Raw genomic sequence first — 18,576 nt, forward strand, 5'->3', positions numbered from 1 at the left:
TGTACTTGCTCCCCCCAAAAAGTCCCAAATGTGACAGTGGAGGGGGGGGAGGAGGCATACAAGTGGAGCTCCACTTTAATCACACCCCAAACGTAGTTCACACTGGATCACATGGTACAAATGTACCATGCGATGTGGTTGCAGTCAGTTTGCAAAAGCAGTGCAGGCACTACATTTGCTGTGGTGCGGTGCAGTTTCATCCCATTCAAAATAAATGGGCTGAAATTGAACTGTACAGACCTGCTTGTGAATTGCACTCGAACGCACAGCACTAAGACCAATCGTCACACTGTCACATCGAATGTGATTTGTACAGGAATTGCACCGCATTCCTGTGCAAATCACATGCAATTCTGTGGGGTGTGATTTGAGTCCATAGTTTTTTATGGCTGAAATCACACAGCATTTTGTTTGCCACACTGGAATCGGATCGCATGGGTGTCCATTGCCGATTCAGGCAAACGCACGGCGTTTGCAACCTGCTTTTGAGGTGTCATTAACTTTTAAGTGACACCTGCAACAGATCACATGAACACAGTGTGGTGCGATGCAATGCAAGAAACGCAGTGATTCCTGTGCGCACTCACATTGCACCAGTGTGAATCAGGGGCTAACGGTGCTTTCACACTGCTCCATTCAAAAAACAAAGTAAAAACGCATATGGGTTTTTGATACTTTTTTGGTATGTTTTCTGGTTGCCTGACTCCAATCATGCATCTGTGAAACATGGACTGTGCGTTTTTGATGTGTTTTTGACACGTTTTTCTATCATTTCAATGGGGAGCTACATTTTTGGTGCACTTTTAAAAAGCACACCAAAGATGTAGCATGTAGGACTTTTCAAACCTCACCACATCTATAACACAGTGGTGTGAAAAGTCCCATAGGATTTGAAAGGAAATATCTGTCCCCCCCCCAAAAAAAATACAAATACAAAAAAAAGAGGTGGAAGGGTGGGAGGGTTCTCGGGAGGAAGACAATTGATACTGTTTCTTTTGAGTGAAGGACCAATTTAAGGGCTCATTTACACCAGCAAGCTGCATTAATCGCATGGCTGCTGGTGTAAATGAGTGCCGTTGGGTCAATCCTGGCACTTTTTTTTTTTCAAGGAATTTGATTGAAATGTCACAAATTACATTTTTTTACAGTTTTATTCACCTCAGCAGCATTGCAGTGCAAGGTTCATGTCAAAGTGTCCAAAAAAATTTTTTTTCTTTAACTTTCAATGGTGTCAATTGACACTACTGGAAACAAGACACTTTGCCTTGTCTATGAATTATTGCATTGGAAATGCATGTCTTTTTATTAGTACTAGGCAGGTGCATTGAACAAGTAGGTGCTACGCCCAGAGATAATCCCCATGGAGGTGGAATGTCGGTGCTCTGGCTCTGTGTGTCTTCCCAGCACAGATGCAACTGGTATAGCCAGCACTCGTCCTCCCAAATAATAAACTTTTTTGAACAAGTAAAATGTGCATATAAAATGATTTACGCGTTTCAGCAATAAGCCTTAGTCATAGCCAATGGCCATGACGTTTTTGGGTCTCCTAACACATTAAATTTTGAAAAAATTGACATGATGGATTTTTTTAATTTCTACAGCTCTGAGATGGACAAGTAGAACATGTGTATTATTGCCTTGCAATGCATGTGTTAAAACAAAACAGTGTAAATGGGCCCCAAATCAAATTAGTTACTGTAGGACAATACTGATAATCCTTTTAAGGGCCAGTTGCTGCGGATTCCTGCGCAGTACTGCATTCCTTTGCAGTACTTTTTTGCAGCTCATTCATTTGGATGGGCTGCAAATTGCACTGGAATGAATGGAAAATAGTGCATGCACTACTTTTGATTAATGCGCCATACCAAATTGCATGGTACTGTGGTATCATGCGATCTGGTGTCCACAAACGCATTGCTTTTGCGATCTGCGTTTGGGGTGTCATTAACAATGTATTGGCACTCGCAGTAGATCGCAAAGGCAGTGCATTTTAAATGCAGTGTGGGAAACAGAATACACCTTTCCTGAACTGCGTTCTGGTGTGAACGGCCCTAACATATATTGTAAGTAGCAGGGGCAGACTGACCATTTGAGCACTCGGGCACTGGCTGAGGGCCCGGGGTCAGTAGGGGGCCCCATGAAATGCCCCTGGCACCTTTTATAGGCTATTTTGGGTGTGCTTTGAGTGTGGGCAGCAGGGGCGGACTGACCATTTGGAAACTCGGGCACTGCCCGAGGGCCCGGGGTCAGTAGGGGGCCCCATGAGATGCCCCTGGTACCTTTTTCATAGGCTTTTTTGAGTTTTGGCAAGGACACAGGGGCCCCGTGAGTTGTCAGTCCGCCCCTGATAAGTAGTGTCTCAGTAGCAGCCAATTAGACTCAAACATTGGGGTTAATTTACTAAAACTGGAGAGTGCAAAATCTGGTATAGCTGTGCATGGTAGCCAATCAGATTCTAACTTCAGTTTGTTCAATTAAGCTTTGGCAATAAAACCTGGAAGCTGATTGGTTTCTATGCAGAGCGGAACCAGATTTTGCATTCTCCAGTTTTAGTAAACCAAACCCACTGTGTTGTCGGATACAGGTTTGAATCAAATATAACACACATATAGAGACATAAAGAGAGATATAAATAAAGCCCTATATGAAATGGAATTTACTGACAGATGGTCCATGTGTGCCTTTGACTCCGTGACTATTTAAAGTGAGCCTGTCAGGACTGATGTATGGATGCTGCCATTGCTGACTTGGTTGAAGACACAAGCATTCCTGCCCTTTCATCGCCATGCTTGTTTTAGTACCAGACACTGAACCAGAAAAAGCGTGCACCAATGAAGTGTCGGAATGCCCAATATGTACCACAATTGTTGCACATCACTGGATAACAAAGCAGTAAATGGAGGAGAAAACTGGCCATACACCCACGGATTTTTTTCATTCAGTCTGTGGGCTGAACGAAATGAATATACCAGATTCCTCCATCCATGCTATAAAGCATTGATGAATGAATCTCCCATTGTACATATTGTATTATGACAACTAATGCCACCACCTGTCAGAATACCCACCCAGTACCTGCATCTTACTGCATGCAGGAGCTGTTTGACCAACAATTTTCTACTTGGCTCCTTTGATTTTTTTAGTGTCAGGTGGGAGACAGCCAACAGGGCCATCCACTAATCAAATTTCAAATTTGCTCAGTGTATGGCCAGCTTAAAGATGACAGCTGGTTAGCAGTCATATTAACCCCTTCCCACTCACCCTGGCATCCCTTTAAAAAGTTTGGAGCACTGGCAAGGGTGAGCTGGATTGTCGAATATGTAACTATTGATCACATAATCGGAAGCCGGCCCAACCAGCTACTGATCCGTAGCCCAGACCTGTGACAGCTCGGTCTTTGTGCTGAAAGAGCAGCACATAACCAATGGCTACTCAGCGACACATATGTGTGGCATGTGGGCATTAAAGCCCATCATTTTACCACCGCACATGTATGTCTGCTGGTCATAAAGGGACTAAAAAAGGAATCAGCACTGGCCGCTCCCTTTGCTTTCCCAGTGAGAAAACTCATATCATAAATCATCTTCTGATGCATAATTCAAGGATGATTCACCCACTAGATTCTACAACAACCTGATATAGGCAGTGAGAGGAGATTTACTAAAACTGGAGCATGCAAAGTCTGGTTCAGCTGTGCATGGTAGCCAATCAGCTTCTAACTTCAGCTTGTTCAATTAAACTTTGAAAATAAAACCTGGAAGCTGATTGGTTTCTATGCAGCTCTGCACCTGATTTTGCACGCTCCAGTTTTAGTAAATCCTCCCCAATGAGTGCCTAACCAGCTGTCTCACCATACCCCTTCTAATGTATACAGTGGGACTTGTGGTTCCTGAAAATGTTAGAAGCCTGATACAATGTCAAATCCTCCAGAAACCCTACAATGACCATGTGTCCCTTGTATCTTCTACATTGAACTCTCTCTGGTTAATTGCACTGTAGACTTTGGAAGATATTTGTTTTTGAGCAAATGTGATATCTTTATTTCCCCTTGGGGTCCCTTCAGCTGAATTTTTAGCTGGCCCTTTGTAGTAGTCAAGTGGTGTTTTGTCATATCTCATCCCAGCTGAGAGCACGTCTGAACCTCTCATGTTTCCTTCTGTCTGTTGCACAGTGTCAGCAGCTGAGCATGTGGTTAGAAAATGTGACAAAACTGGGAAATGGGAGTAACATCAGTTTTCCCCTCTCCTTATTTACCATTACCATATAGTTTACAAAACTGGAGATCCTCGCTCATTTTCATGACAATGGCAATTTGCAGGACCCATGTCAACCAGATTTCAATTTGCAGCAGTTGAATCGAGGATGAATTCTGATTGGTTGTTATACAGTAGGTAACTGCCCTTTGTAACGAATTATTGTTTTTTTACAAGAGATTGAACTAGAGGAGGGCAGCGTTGGCAAATGCCAAGGTTGTTGATGAGACAGAAGGAGTTTTATTACATAGTAAAACAAAATTAACATGAAAAAATGCAATGTGCACGTGTCTGTACAGCTAAAGAATTAATTGCCATTGGGTTACTTACCCCCAAAGCCCAATGATGTGCTAATGTTTGTTTTTCACACCCTACTACCATTGCTAAAAAATACATGTTGATCCTGGCAGTTTCATCATCCTGGCTTGGAGTGACAACACTATCCATAGGCATATTGCTGTATCAGTGTTGTCACCCTGGCATGCCACACCTAGTTTAATGCATACACCGTGCACCTTCTGTCCCATACTCAGCAGCCCACACTGACAATCATATGTGATTAAGATCTAGGTATGTGGCTAAAGAGGAGCTTTACTACCTCCCTATATGTTTTTGTTTTTCTTCAGTTTTGCCTCAACTGTTGGTTGTCCTCAAAAAACAAACTCACATGAGCAGCGAATCCATCGTCTGGTGTAACCTGCTGCTCTACCACCATCTCTTGTGCGCCTGTACACCCATAACTTTGCCTGGTGCATTGGCAATGTGCTAGATATTGTACTGAAGTACCTTGGGATGGGTGACGTGAGCATCCCAGGAGGCTTTGGAAATAGAGTTGGACATCATTCTCATCTAGGTGAGAAAGTTGGAGGAGAGGGCTGGAACCTTGTAAAAAAAAAACTTTTTTTATATTTTAACATCCAAATGTGTAACCAAAGAAAAGGGGAAGAAAATATCCAAAGTGCTAAAAAAGGTTGAAGGTTGGCTTTAACAACTTAGTTGCACAATTACAATTGATTTTATTAAACTATTTTGTGTAACGGCTCATACAAAAATGAAATGCAGACTAAGAATGTTTTCAAATTTGCTAAGAGTGCTTGTGTCTTTTGGGTGTGACTTGAAAAGGGATTTTATTTAATTTCTCTACACCCAGAATGAAAAATTCCTAGGTACACTAATGATCTTTGTAGTGCTGTATGCTGGCTGTGGTCAGGGTCAAAAACCCTAGTTACCCTCTGTTCTTTGCACTGTCATACTGAATGGGCCTTTGTTCGATGCTGGAGAGTGTGCCCTTAGTAACTGTCAAAAACACAAGAATTTTTATATGGTACTTTGATACAAAGAAACATAGAAGAATGATGGTAGCAAAACACCAAATGGTTCATCAAGTCTGTCCCATGTATATATACACACACTATATTGCCAAAAGTATTGGGACGCCTGCCTTTACAAGCACATGAACTTTAATTGGAATCCAAATCTTAGTCCGTAGGATTCAATATTTAGTTGGTGCACCCTTTGCAGCTATAACAGCTCCAATTCTTCTGGGAAGGCTATCCACAAAGTTTAGGAGTGTGTCTATGGAAATGTTTGACCATTCTTCCAGAAGCACATTTGTGAGGTCAGGCACTAATGTTGGACGAGAAGGCCTGGCTCACAGTCTACGCTCTAGTTCATCTCAAAGGTGTTCTATCGGGTTGAGGTCAGGACTCTGTTTAGGCCAGTCAGGTTCCCCTACCCCAAACTCGCTCATCCATGTCTTTATGGACCTTGCTTTGTGCACTGGTGCGCAGTCATGTTGGAACAGGAAGGGGCCATCCCCAAACTGTTCCCACAAAGTTGGGAGCATGAAATTGTCCAAAATGTCTTCGTATGCTGACACTTTACGAGTATCTTTTACTGGAACTAAGGGGACAAGCCAAACCCCTGAGAAACAACCCCACACCATAATCCCTCCTCCACAAACTTTACACTTGGCACAATGCAGTCAAGCAAGTACCGTTCTCCTTACAACCGCCAAACCCAGACACGTCCATCGGATTGCCAGACAGAGAAGCGTGATTCGTCACTCCAGAGAACACGTTTCCACTGCTCTAGAGTCCAGTGGTGGTGTGCTTTATGCCACTGCATCTGACACTTTGCATTGCACTTGGTGATGTAAGGCTTGGATGCAGCTGCTTGGCCATGGAAACCCATTCCATGAAGTTCTATACGCACTGTTGTAATCTGAAGGCCATACAAAGTTTGGAGGTCTTTAGCTATTGACACTTAGCGACTTCAGCGCACTGTATGCTTCAGCATGCGCTGACCCCGCTCTGTCCTTTTTACGTGACCTTCCACTTGGTGGCTGAGTTGCTGTTGTTCCCAGTTGCTATAATACCACTAACAGTTGAGTGTGGAATATTTAGTAGCAAGGAAATGTCACGGATGGACTTATTGCACAGGTGGCAACATATCACAGTACCATGCTTGAATTCACTGAGCTCCTGAGAGCGACCCATTCTTTCACAAATGTTTGTAGAAGCAGTCTGAATGCCTAGGTGCTTGATTTTATACACCTGTGGCCATGGAGGTGATTGGAATACCTGAATCCAATGATTTGGAAGGGTGTCCCAATTATATTTATTTTATTTTTTTTTGTGGGGGGGGGAGCTGAATATAGATCTACAGATCGGCTTCTGTATAACCAGTTTGTTGTATAACCAGCATGTTGGAAGATTTCAGCCCACTATAGCTAGCAGTGCTGACCAGTGTATTCTGACAGCGGGGAAGTCTCCTCGAACGTGTTGATGGGAAAACTGGGTAATTTGTTTTTTCTTTCAACCTGCTGGGTGAATGAAAATAAATGACTAATGTATAGGCACTGCCTTACTTTTGATTGGCTCATTTCCTTTGCTGGAAGTCTTTTCAAAGCGTGATTCCTTTTAGCTAAAGATTTGGGCTTTTTTGGTTTGACTTGTCCTTCCCAAAGACAGCAGAAGACTAACAATACCACTATTTTATGTGATATTGGAGGAGTTTTTAGATTGTAGTCACCTTATTGCCATATACAGGCTTCCTGGGTGCAGCTGTTTGCAACCACCTGTGATCCAGCCACAGAAACGGGCAGATTCTTGACATTGAAATCTGATGATGGCCTTATGCGGAAGTATAAATGAGGCCTAACACTTTAAGGTAGTTATTAACCCTTGCAAAGATCCCAGTATTTCCTTCATCTGCCTTTCACTCCAGAAAGAAGACACCATCTTTGTTCCGGCATCATCCAGGGTCAGCATCTAGCTTGAGAATTTAGAGCTGGCTCAGAGATAAATCCTGCTTCCTTTGTATTTCTTGGCTTGTGTTCACAGATGTCCGATACAAATCAGCCCCCTGCAGCAGCCTGTCACACTATGACTTCCCACAAGGTTACAAAGTTTAAGCCTGATCTGAGGAGTGAGGACTAAGGACATGCTTCTCCCTGCCTGCAGCAGACCAATGGGATCTCAGCCTAAGCCAAGTCACTAGACTGGCCCTAAGGACTTTTTTTTAATGATACAGATATTTTTGTACTATTGCTGTATATTGTGACATAACAGAAATGTAATTTTGTAAAATGTAAAATTAAGGTAAAAAAAACTTTAGCCTTTACAACTTTAAATACCTCTGTCCCTTACAGGTACTATTCATCAGGTTAACATCCTTACTGGGATGGATAAATAAAGAGCAATAGAAATGCTGAGCCTGGAATACTTATCTTTCCTGATTGCTGTGCAAGTTCCTTCTAGCACTTCATGTAAGCAAAAGCCAAGGCCTTTAGTCACCTGATGTCTGCTAAGGCTGGATCAACCAGTCTAAATTCAGATCCTTCTCTTTAGCCGAGATCATGTGACCACATGGCTAACTTTTGGCTAGTGCAATAAGTACGAGGGAAACATCAGCAGCATTTTCACCAGGAAATGTGAATATTTCAGTCCTTCCATTAAATTTTTTTTGTCCACCCAAGCCAGACTGTTATATAGGTTTGCGCTAAAGATCTATTTAACTAAGACAGTTAAAGAGTTACTAAACCCATGATCCTGCATTTACTATATCTGGTTTCCCACAGTACACAGAACATGGAAATGCAATTATTTTAGCAACTAAAAACTGCTAAATACCTTTTCTCATCAGCAGTATATAGCAGTCTTGTGACTTCTCAATGTCTGGTCGAACACTGGTTAAAGCCTGTTGGAGGAGTTTTCATTCTCCTCTGACTGTCCTATGAGACCCCTGCATGTCCCCTAATCCTGTGTCTGAACAGTGCTGATTGGGCCTATGCTGATCACCCTCCCAAAAAAACAAAAATAAAACTCTCCAAACTGAGCATGTGCAGAGTGCCTCCTAGGGCTCTGTACGATCAGCAGATGGATTGGGGACAGTGGAAGAAGGGGATGACCAGAGAAGGCAAGATCAAACAGCCTTTTTATACAATATGGAGGATTAACCCCTTAGGTTCCACTGTGAGTGTAACAAGCATGCTTTACTGCATATACAGACTGGTTTTACTGTTATGGGTTTAGTACCATTTTAAGTGTTGGGAAATGCTGGATTAACTATAAGGAATACTACAGAAAGTTTAAAAGTGAAATGGGGCTTTACATCTGTTTAAATGTCCCTCTAGGAAGAGAAAAAGCTAAAAAAAACACGCACAAAGAACATGAAAGAGATGATTTTAACTTGATCTTTAGCAAGTCAATCCCTTAGTGAATTGAGTTATGGAAGGAAGGAAACAGAAGAAGAACTGGTGATAACACGATTTGTACACTGAAAGCAAGATGGGAAAATGGAAAACTAAAATTTCTGTAGATAAAACTGATCTAAAGATGAATGATTTGTAAAAAGCCATCCCTACCAAGACCGTATAATTAATTTTATGGAAAAGATGCATGTCCACACTGCGTTCTTTTGCTTAAATGTTCTGAAAAGATGGAACATGGTTACCTTTTCTGTGGTATTTAAGGACAAGAACATAAGTAACAGGGGAACAAATTACAGGATATCTGCAAGCAAGTGATAATTAAATTGTTAATGGCCTTCTTTATTATATTCAGTTATAATTCCAGCCAAAACACTTATTTAGATTTTTATAGAATGAAGGGTTACAACCTCTAGGATTTCTTTTTTTGTGTTTGGTGTCCCTGATGTTCCTCATTTCCTGCTCAGGAGACACAACAGAAAGTAAAAGGAAATCTCCCCAGTGTAAAGGGAAAGACCCTCTTTTGACAGCTGTCACCAGAATGGGCGTCCTCATTGGGAGATTTCCTCTCTCCTCCTGTTCTAGTGACAACCAAATATTTTAAGATTCCCTCTACTTTCTTTTTCAATGATAGCGATCATCTGGTCAGAAAGTAAGAAACATGGCCATTTGCTTCCCTGAGCAGTGCACCTGTGCCTACAGTCAGCCTTTCTCAATCTTTTTTTCCTAGAGGAACCCATAAACTAATGTAAGGTCTTGGGGAAACCCTTCAAAAAAATAAATTATCAGCAGTCAGTGGAAAGAATGCCCCTTACATTGGTAGTCAGTGGGAAGATGTCCCTTACATTAGTATTTATTGGGAAGAATGCCCCTTACATTGGTAGTCAGTGGGAAGATCTCCCTTACGTTGGTGGTCATTGGTAAGAATGCCACTTACATTGGTAGTCAGTGGGAAGATGCCACTTACATTGGTGGTCATTGGGAAGATGTCCCTTACATTGGTGGTCATTGGGAAGAATGCCCCTTACATTGGTAGTCAGTGGGAAAATGTCCCTTACATTGGTGGCCATTGGAGAGATTGCCACTTACATTGGTAGTCAGTGAGAAGATGTCCCTTACTTTGGTAGCCATTGGGAAGAATTCCCCTTACATTTGTAGTCAGTTGGAAGATGTCCTTTACAGTGGTGGTCAGGATAATCATCTTTTCAATCAGCTAACAAGATCGTTGGTATCATGCCTCTGGCACTGCTAAGTAGCATTGGTTCCCGAATCTTTGCAGGCACCATCAGATGGGAGGTCAATCAGCCACAGCTCAAAGAGCCTCTAGCAACCTTTGCAAGAATCCCCCCTATGGCTGTATGACTGAGAATGGCTGCTCTGAGCAGTACCCTGTAGAAATCCCACCAACCAGCCCTTTATATAAGTTATGGTAGGACTTTTGATGTAACTGCATTGATAGACTTTCCACTGTACTGGTATTAATAAGCTGTGAAGTCAGATTTCTGTAGAATTACTGCTGCTTATAAAATCTAACGATAGTGAGCCCTAGCAAAAGTGTCTAATGTAGGCCTGGTAAATAAAAGAAAAAATGCAAATTGAATGTACTAATTCTGCAAAGGGCTGCATAGCACCTATCGAGAACTGCAACTACTGACTTTAAAAAAGGTGCCAATTCAGATTGTTGATATAGGTGAAACAGACACATACACTGCAAAAATACATTTATGTGAAAAGTTTTTTTTTTCCAAAGGATTGTTATTCTTTTCAGAGTCTGTTGATTTACATACTTCTACCATGCTGCATAGCTTGGAAGATTATTCTGCTGCTTCCTTCAGCTTTCTGGAACATCTATATGTTATTTGGACAGAAATGGTGATGATGATGATGATGATGATGACTGATTGTCCAATGATAAAGTTGGTAGAGTAGAGGTAATGTTTAGTGTTGTCGCCTGCTTTGGGTATGCAGGGTGAAAGTGATGTTTGAATCACAAGACAGGCTGAACAGGACATTTTGGCTGACAAAGCAGTTCTCATATGTGTTTTTAAAGGATAGGTACACCTTTAGGAATATGCTACAAGTTACACCCATATTTAGGGAAAATGTTGCTATGCACCAGCCCCCCTGACCCCCTGAGTCCCCCTGTAACAATGAGCAGGGGGTCCTCTCAACCACAGTCTTTGTCACATTTAACGTGGTGTAATACATCTCGGATCTTCCATCTTGGCAGACGGACTTGTAATTCTTAGTGGACTACGAAGATGCTGATCAGCACCCTCTTAGATACTTCCTGCAGGTTAGTAACTGACAACCCATACGGAGGTACGGCCAGAGAGCTGTAGGAAGTGTCTGCAGGAGCCTGGCATTAACCGTGGGTACAATGCTTTGCAGGCTCCTGTGAAAAAAAATAATACATGCATATTTTTATCAACCGCAAAAACGTGGGAAGTTATTATTTTTAGAAACATGAAACCTTCCATTGTTATTAAGGTGCTTATTATTGTGCTGTCATCCTTATTCTTTCTTCCCTGCTTTGGTGGGCCACTGACCTGGAACAAGTTTTCCAACACTTGATGGTCAATCAGGTCAGGTGCTTGTCCTAGGTATGGGACCCCCCACGTAGGGACAAAAGGATAAAGATGACAGCCCTAGAGCATGCATCTTCAAACATATGTTATTTGTGGTATCCTGACAGATTCTTTATATGCTTCTATCCAAATGAGTTCCTTTTAACCTAAACACAATACTAAAACATAAGACAACACATAACGACAACAATAACACAATCCAGTTGTTTTTGGGGAACAGCAACAATCTCAGGTTTGGGTCCCATGCATGACCACCTGGCTTCCATTCTTGTTGTAAAAATAGATTGGGAAGGTTAGAAAACGTCCAGTGATAATTGGGTCAAGAAGCATTTGCCAGTGCATGTCTTCTCACTCCCCCTATGATATAAACACAACAAAGTGTTTGCTTGAACCAGAAGGTCATGTGCCTCTAAATCTACCTTTAGTCTGAAGCAGGATCTGCGTTCAGATCATGCTTCAGGCTCGGTTCACACTATTGCAGGCCAGGTGGCTCGCATTTGCTTGGGCATGGCATCCATTAATTTAAATGTGCTGTTGTGCCCATGGATCTTGCACAAAAAAGGTGTATGCACATTTTTAAAAATGTGGCTGCTGGGAAACTGCATGGTCTTTTTGACCATGCCATTTCCATGCGGTCCCCACACCTGCAATTCTGCTGAGATGGCAGAAGAATTCCATTCCAATTCCATTCAGAATGAATCGCAACCTCGCACATCTTATAAGAGCAGTGCAATTCGGCTATGGGTGGTTTTGGGTGCTAGAACAGATACGATTCCCCCACCCGCAACCAGCCTGCATAGGGTAAACCAGGGCTCAGAAGTGATTGACAGGCACGAAGGAAGCAATGTGTTCCCCCTCACTGCCTGTTTTAACCCTATTTTTGCTGACAAACAGTGAACGTGGTTGGGGGGCATTTGTAGCGTTTTGCCAGTGTTTTGAATGCAGGGGCGGACTGACCATTTGGAAACTCGGGCACTGCCCGAGGGCCCGGGGTCAGTAGGGGGCCCCATGAGATGCCCCTGGTACCTTTTTCATAGGCTTTTTTGAGTTTGGGCAAGGACACAGGGGCCCCATGATCCCCTATTGCCCGGGGGCCCTATGAGTTGTCAGTCTGCCCCTGTTTGAATGTGTCGTGTTTGCCAGGTTTGTCGCCCACCAATTGCTATATGTTTAGTAGATTTTGCCACAGACATGGCCGCAGCATGTAAACACAGTTGCCTATCGCAGCATTTTTACTGTCCCTCCAACCGCGCAATGAGGCCTAGTCTCTTATATCTCAACTGATCTCATGATTTTTTTTGCCAATGTTCATCTTTATGAGCTACAGAACAGTTTGTTAGATGGTTGTGGCTCTTTGCTGTTTCTTAGATAGACCTTTATTGGTGACTTGGATTGTCTTGACCATGCATGAAATTTGCAGATCCTGACTTGGCTGTGAATTTCGACTACTTGGTTGCTGTCTGCTCTGGTTTCCCAATGTGTTGGCTATACACTTCTGTTGCATACTTTGAAACATCTAGTTCTTGCTAGGTTATAACTCTACTAGATTACTGTCTACTGTCTGTCAACTCACTGGTTACTTCTCAGTCTCATCTAGTCTCTGGATTGTTGGTCCACCCACTAGCTATAATTTGCCCTTGTATGCTGTGGAAAACCCTCCTTTATAATCTGCTGAGGACACCAAAATTCCAGGGAACATATATAATACATCCTTGAAGGTGGGCTGCAAAAACACTGCGGGGAGCCTGGAATGTGATCACAGTGTTGCCTATATTCATAACAATGTGGGTAAAGAATATGAAGGATATTTCAGTGGATCATATCATTTTTCAAATGGTGTGCATGATCTAAAGGCCATACCTGGAGTTCCAGGGCTTGGACCAATGTAACTATGCATATCCACTATAATGTACAGCGCTGAGCAAACTTTCTAGCGCTATATAAATACTGTATAATAATAATAATAATATACCATGTCTGTGGAACTCCTCTACAAGCTGGAAATCACTGTAGTAGACACTGCTACTCCAGTGGCTGCCACTAGTCTCCGTGTCCCATTCTAAGAGACTGCCCTGTTGCAGTCTGCATGGGTACCATCCAAATGCTTTGCGTTTTCTCAGTGAATGAAAAACATTCTCAGATTCAAGGGTGCTCAACCCTTTGAAGAGTGAAGGCCACTTAAGTGATTTGGTAACTGGTCGTGAGCCACAGTGAAATTAAATGGTTCCGAATTTTAATGTTTTTATTTTGAATAGCATAACAAACATTTATCTCCTGCAGCTGCTGAATGCCAGCAGGATGAAAAGGAGGAGAAACCAGATTTCAGCAGTTGCAGGAGGAAAATGGAGAGAATCAATTTCCATATATGTCGCCCACACCATCACTCGTGTGCAAGTGTGAGAGGGAGGCCACATGCACCCCATGGGGCAGGGTCACCATTGCAACCCCTGGTGCTAAATCAGTGGTTGGGGGTGTGTGGTAAAAACACATCTCAACTATGGGGTTTTACTGCCACCAAAATGCAAATGTAGGCTTGACCTTGCTGTCCTGAGCTGCTTATAAGGCTGCTTTCACATTGATATGCTGCTGTTTATCTGCCCTGTGGGTGCAGCGAAGAGCACCTGCAGCCTGCCTGTGGGTTAGTTGCACTGTGCCATAGACTTCTATTATATTTTGCAGGTGCACTTCTTGAAAGAGCACTAAAACTCCTGCATTTACTTTGAGGTTGAGGGCCACATCAGAGGGCTCCAAGGGTCACATGTGGCCCATGGGCCACAGGTTGAGCACCCCTGCTCTAACTGGACGAGGTAGAAAGGTGGGACAGTGTTGTCACACTCTCCACCTCGTCCAATTAGAGAATGCTTTGCATTCATTGAGAAAATACAAAGCATTCTCTGAATAGTGCCCTAGCCAAACGGCTGACCTCCTGTGTTCACTAAGTAGCAGGGCAGCTGTTTGGCCAGAAGCTAGTGGAGACAATTGCTGTACTGGTGTCTACTACAGTGATTTCCAGCACCTACAGGGATCCCACAGGTATAGTATGTGCATAGTTACATTGGACCAATATAAGTATGTAAAAATGTACTGTATTCATGGAGAAGCAATGTTGGCACCCTAGGACAGAGAGAGAGAATGAACTGGGAACAATGCTAACTGAAAATGTATTATGTCCTATAAATTCTAGCTGAAAAAACTGGTATACTTTGTGTACTTATCGAACAGATATATCACAATGCTTTCAATGGCATATTTAATAGATCAAAATACAGCAAATAAGAGAAGTTCATAGTTAGGGTGTGCATGCACATTAGGGGAAACAAGTGAAGACAATAGGATATGTGATAAAATATCGTTTTTAGTCATGCAACTATTTTTTAAAGTAACAGGATGATTCAATATTTCCTTCTCATTCGGCATAAAAACACATCACACAGTCCATAGTAACAGGACAGCTGGTGAGAACGGTTGCCCAGTTTGTAGAGAGAACAAACATAAATTAGGAGATATACTTCCTTCTCTCTTGTTCCTTTTAGATTGTAAGCTCTCACCAGCAGGGCCCTCTTATCCTCATGCCTAGATATGTATTGTAACTGTGCTGTCTCCTTTTATTTTGTAAAGCCTTGATTTGTATTGTAGCTGTGCTGTCTCCTTTTATTTTGTAAAGTGCTACATAAATCCAGTAAAATAATCATATTGATTGCAAAATGATGTTATATACATGGTACATAAACAATATGAGATCTATGCATGTCCAACTCAGAAGCATAGGTGTCATTTGTCCCGGATCTGCAGTGACAGACCTGAATCTTGGACCTCCATCCCGATGGTGTTTTGTCCTGGGATCACGCTGTCATTCTAAATTGGGTACCAGAACAAAATGACAGGTGCCACTCAAGGTTCCACCAGGTCCTCTTGCATGACAAAACCGCTAGCAGTGCCACCAAGGACAAAGCTCATCCTGGCTCAAAACATGAATGAGCTCCAAGGGCAGAGCCTGGGCTTAAGCTGTCATACACTTCCTTATAGGGTTTTGTCGTGATATGCGATTTCTATGACCTTTCTACTAAATTGGGTTACTGCATATTTGCATTCATTATGGTAATCACAGGCAGACCATACAAATGTGGAGCTTTAGCAATGATGGTTTCTGAAGCAACCAGGTGGATTTTGCTGTCCAACCTCATCAGCGAAGAATATATATCACCCGCACACTTTTATTTGTCACCATTCAATGATTTTATCATAACAAAGTCGCGGCCATAACTGTTGAACTTTTGAGACCATAGCCATTGCTTCATGTCATGTGTGACATCTCCCTGCAATCACAACGCAATGAGGTTGATTTACTAAAGCTGGAGAGTGCAAAATCTGGTACAGCTATGCATGGTAGCCAATCAGATTTTAACTTCAGCTTGTTCAATTAAGGTTTTACAAAAAAAAACTTGGAAGTTGATTGGTTTCTATGCAGAGCTGCACCAGATTTTGCACTTTGCAGTTTTAGTAAATAAACCCCATTGTGTGCAGCAGCCATGGTCTCAAAGGTTCCACTGTTATGGCCATGTTATGGCCAACCCCATATTGTCAGCTCTTTAATAGGTTGTGTGTGTGTGGATTTGTAAATGTGTACAACATATATCCAAATGTCATTCGCAAATCTCTTCTGTAAGCAATCTTGTGTATTAGATAAAAGACCTAGGAGCATGACACATCGAAACTTAATAAATTTGATAGAAGTAAAGGAAATGGCCAAGAACATATTTTCTGAGTGTTTTGGCAGGCCTACCAAATATGGGACTTTGTCTCTTTTGTCAAACCACAGAAAGCTCTATGGAACAGGAAAGGGCAAACTTATGATTGTAACTGGATTCTTGACATTTGCAATATTTAATAGGAAAAGAGAAATTCAGCCTTTGTATTCCGACATAAAGTTCATTTGCCTTCTTGAGCACTCATAGGTAGTCTTATGTTAGCTGTATGATTTGAAGCACACACATGAACAAGTTGGGCCATATGAACGGTATGTTTTGTGCAATGTGTCTGAAGGTAGAGTTGGATTTTGTGAGAAGAGCTGTGAATGCCTAAATTTACAAGAATCCAGTCTATCAGGAACCTCTTGCCAACCATGTAATGCTTACATGAGGCAGCAGTAATGGTGGTCTTTAACATGCAGGTACTACACATATGCAACCTGAGGACATGTGTTGAGAATGAGACAGCTCTCTGATCTTTTGAATGGGAGCCACTGAGACAAGCTTTTGATCATGTGATCACTGTGGGAACTAATCACCGTGAGAAACTACACTGCCTCCTTGTGGGTCTTTGAGTGGGCTTTAATGTCCAGGAGGAGGTATGGCTTCTCTATCATGTGGTTGGCATTCATAGCCGTCACATGATCTGGAGCCTGTTTCGCTGCCTCCTGATCAAATGTCAGGATTGAGAGCTGTTGGTGACAGCTCAGTCTGTATGCTGCTGAGCATAGTGAGCATGCTGTCAGAACGCAACCTCAAGCAACACCCATGAAGGTGGCATGAAGGGGATAAAGTAATATTAAACTCTCAGTCATTTTTACATTACCCCATGCAGCTCAGCCAAATAAACATTTCGCAGTTTATTCATTCATTTTTTTCATATTTTCGGCCAAGTATATACAGTTGAGAATTTTAAAAGATTTCTGGTGACCTCCCATCCATGTAGTTTCCCAACTGTATTGGATACTTCTTTGCGCATCATCCCCCGATCTTCCTCCTTATACCCACACTTGGGAGGTAGATTTACAACTTACCATTTCCCCACTGGATTGGCAAAACTGCTTCATTTTGACCCACGCGCTATCCCCGGCTTTCAAAAGTCATGAAAAAGGCTTCAAGCTACTAACCAGGTGGTATAGATGCCCATCGCTCCTTCACCGCTTCAACCCTTCAATCCCTGACACTTGCTGGTGTTGTCAACGCTCGCAAGGTACCCTACTACACATCTGGTGGTCGTGTCCACCTATCCAGAAATTCTGGCAATCTATTTTTTACCTATATTGTAAACTGATGTCAACGTCTGTCCTTCCGTCCCTGGAGTTAGCTCTTCTTTCCTTACTGCCTTAATCTATAAAATCAGTGAAACAGGATATCTTGAGACACATGGTGGCCGCTGCCAGGGCAGTTATCCCCCACTACTGGAAGTCCACTTCTGTGCCCTTCCTAGGGGAATGGGTTAATGAGCTGGACTCTATACATGACCTTGAACGCTTGTTGGCACAGGAATCAGAGAGAATGGATCTGTTATCTTCTATCTGGACCTCTTAGACCATGGTCCACTACTCTTCTGACTTTCACTCCTGGGTTGCCGGTGGTGCTGACCCCTTTCTGGTGTAGCCATGGTGGAGTAGGTGTGCCATTCTTGATCCCCCTCATTCTCCTCCCCTGCTCCTTACTCGTTTCCCTATATTCTTTTCCTTCCCTTTAGGCATATCTTTTATCAGATGACCATTTTCTACAATACTTATGCCTCTTTCGAGTATACTCTGAAATGTGTTCCTGCACCATACAACCCTTGCTTTTAGGGCTGTGGAGCCTGGGGCTATGGTTTTGTTCATGATGTGGTTACTCCCCATGTCTGATTGCTCTACATTTCTGTCCTATTTCGCCAATCTGATGCAATGTATCGTATGTGTGTCATATTAATATTTTCGATTGTTGATGTGCGCGGATTGGTGTCCGATGCTTTTTTTTTTATACTCCTTCCTTTATTATACCTGTATTTCTTGATATCATTTATCTTATTGAAAACTCAATAAACTCAGATTGAACAAAAAAAAAAAGAGATTTCTGGTGGAGGAGCATTCACACTTCAAGTAATGGTAGCTGTTGACTTTTAATAAACACAAACTTACCTGTCCCGGGGTCCAGCGATGTTCTCACCCGCACCACCCCTTCTCCCCTTCTCTCCTCCATGGCGCCAGCATCTCAACTGTGGGCACCAGGCTGTGACAGCTTGCAGCTTTACAGCCTGGTGCCCAGTGCACATGAGCGAG

At 42.5% G+C, this 18,576-nt stretch overlaps 1 protein-coding gene across 3 annotated transcripts in view; it reads left to right on the top strand.

The window, feature by feature from the left end:
• Nucleotides 1-18,576, top strand: part of LOC149452426 (septin-9-like) — a 443,799-nt gene that overhangs the window by 176,334 nt on the left and 248,889 nt on the right. The window lies entirely within an intron of this gene.

This window comes from Staurois parvus, unplaced genomic scaffold, assembly GCF_062004578.1.
Source record: "Staurois parvus isolate SC_StPar_1 unplaced genomic scaffold, SC_StPar_1.0 ptg000473l, whole genome shotgun sequence".
Taxonomy (NCBI): Eukaryota; Metazoa; Chordata; class Amphibia; order Anura; family Ranidae; genus Staurois; species Staurois parvus.